This window comes from Schistocerca cancellata, chromosome 3 (genome assembly GCF_023864275.1).
Source record: "Schistocerca cancellata isolate TAMUIC-IGC-003103 chromosome 3, iqSchCanc2.1, whole genome shotgun sequence".
Lineage (NCBI taxonomy): Eukaryota > Metazoa > Arthropoda > Insecta > Orthoptera > Acrididae > Schistocerca > Schistocerca cancellata.
In genome coordinates, this window is record NC_064628.1 from 91,586,867 (window position 1) to 91,589,849 (window position 2,983).

The following is a 2,983-nucleotide window of genomic DNA, read 5'->3' on the forward strand; positions in this document are numbered from 1 at the left end:
ATGAATGCTGCTGAAGAAATGTTCAAACCAAAAGGAAGTTTCCGAAACTGATAAACGCCGAAACAAAGGAAAGCTGTGTATTTTCTACATTCTGGATGAAGTTCGATCTGATAAAAGCTGGATCTGAGATCAATAGAAGACAACACTTTTACACCATTAAAATTTTGAAGTTCTTCTAACGTTTGCGGCCTGTGTTTCAGGAATGATGATAGTATTGATTTGTCTCGAATCTAAGACAAGCCTGATCGATCCATTTTTCTTCTCAACAACATGTAATGGTTTGTTGTATGAGCTTACTGCAGGCTCAATAGTGCCCTCGTCAAGCATAGATTGTATTTCTGTTCTAACACGGTCCCTATAATGTGCTGGAATTACGTATGGTCTAACACAAAATTTAGTATGCTCACGAACACGAAATTGGTATTGAAATCCCTTGATTGTTTCTGTTTTGTGGGTAAAAACTGTGGAATGTGCTTGTAAAATCTCAAAAAGGTCCTGCCTATCAGTGTCATTACAATTCTCAATTGTTTGAATTTTATTCTGAATTAACTCGTTAGTTTCAAATATGCCGTCGATATCATCCCTGTCAGTACTTGCAGAGTGATTGTTAGTGTCAAGTTCCGTCGAAAATTCCGAACTGTTGTCTAACAGGAGGTAAAGCCGATTAATTTCTTCGTCATGGTTTGAGAGCCAGCATTCAAATTTCAAAGCTATTGACTTACCTTCTTTCTCTAAACTTATTTCAGCATTGTGAAAGTTTAAGATTGCTTTGTATTCATTCAAAACGTCTACTCCCAGAATAATTTCCGTCGACAATAATGGAACAATAAGAAAGTTCATAGAGAAGCTGTGGCTTTGACAAAAGAATTCTAAGTTGGTTTGTTGGCGTACATCTAGACTTTTTCCAATGATTGCACCTTGTAATTTAATCTTACGTAATGGAAGTGTGGGGCAATCATTCGATTTGTTGCATTTGCTAAAAGCTGTTTCACTAATTGCTGAAATGGGACGGCCAGAGTCAAGTACTGCTGTAAATTTTACGTCATTTACAGTAATGTGAATAACAGGATATGCAATGGTTGGTTGGTTGGTTGGTTTGGGGGGGATTAAAGGGACCAGACTGCGACGGTCATCGGTCCCTTTTTCCAAAAAAAGTAAAACCACCCAAAGAGAATAAAAAACGAACAACAGGAAAGACGTCAGACGACACAGGACAAGAAATACTCCTACAGAGATCAGACGAAACAAATTAAAATCACACAGAGTGTGACAGTGGTTGGCCGACCATAGAGATAAAAAGGAAAAGCCAACCACCGAGAACACATTAAAAACTCAGCGTAAAATCGTAGGCCAATGGCCAGAATCAACACAAAAGAACAGAACAAACACTCAGAGTAAATAATAAAAACCCCCTGCCCGAATAAAACGGAAAACTAAGTCAGCCATACCAGGGTCATCACATAAGAGGGCAGGGAGCGTATCAGGCAGCGCAAATGTCTGCCTGACCACAGCTAAAAGGGGGCAGGCCAACAAAATGTGGGCCACTGTCAAAGCCGCCCCGCAGCGACATACAGGAGGGTCCTCCCGACGCAGTAAATAACTGTGTGTCAGGTGGGAGTGGCCAATGCGGAGCCGACAAAGGACGACAGAGTCCCTGCGGTTGGCTCGCAGGGATGACCGCCACACAGTCGTCGTCTCCTTGATGGCACGGAGTTTATTGGGCATGATCTGATTGCGCCATTCAGCGTCCCAAAGCGCAAAAACTTTTCGGCGGAGGACTGCCCGCAAATCAGTCTCTGGGAGGCCAACGTCCAGAGACTGTTTACTCGTGGCCTCTTTCGCCAGGCGGTCAACATGTTCATTGCCCGGGATACCGACATGACTGGGGGTCCACACAAAGACCACAGAGCGGCCGCAACGCGCAAGAGTATGCAGGGACTCATGGATAGCCATCACCAGACGAGAACGAGGAAAACACTGGTCGAGAGCTCGTAAACCGCTCAGGGAATCGCTACAGATAACGAAGGACTCACCTGAGCAGGAGCGGATATACTCTAGGGCACGAAAGATGGCGACTAGCTCAGCAGTGTAAACGCTGCAGCCAGCTGCCAAGGACCGTTGTTCGGAATGGTCCCCTAGAGTTAGCGCATACCCGACACGACCAGCAACCATCGAACCGTCGGTGTAAACAATTCCAGAGCCCTGATACGTGGCCAGGATGGAATAAAAGCGGCGGCGGAAGGCCTCTGGAGGGACCGAGTCCTTCGAGCCCTGTGCCAAGTCGAGCCGAAGGCAAGGGCGAGGAACACACCACGGAGGTGTACGCAGAGGCGCCCGGAAAGGAGGTGGAACTAGGAAAAACCCAAGCCCGCAGAGAAGCTCCTTGATGCGTACGGCGATCGGACAACCCGACCAGGGCCGACGGTCTGGCAGATGGACGACTGACTGCAGGAACAGGACACGATAATTTGGATGCCCGGGCAAGCTAAAAACATGGGCAGCATAAGCGGCCAGCAAACGTTGGCGTCGGAACCGCAGTGGAGGTACACCTGCCTCCACTAGGACGCTGTCCACAGGGCTGGTGCGGAAAGCACCAGTGGCAAGGCGTATCCCGCTGTGGAGAATTGGGTCCAGCACCCGCAACGCAGATGGGGATGCTGAGCCATAAGCTAGGCACCCATAATCCAGGCAAGACTGGATTAACGCCTGGTAGAGCCGCAACAGGGTAGATCGGTCGGCGCCCCAGCGGGTGTGGCTCAAACAACGCAGGGCGTTGAGATGCCGCCAACACGCTTGTTTAAGCTGCCAGAGATGAGGCAGCCAAGTCAACCGGGCATCAAAAAGGACACCCAAAAACCTGTGGGTCTCCACCACAGCAAGAAGTTCGTCGGCAAGATAAAGCCGCGGCTCAGGATGGACCGTTCGGCGCCGGCAGAAATGCATAACGCGGGTCTTGGAAGCCGAAAACTGAAAACCACGCGCT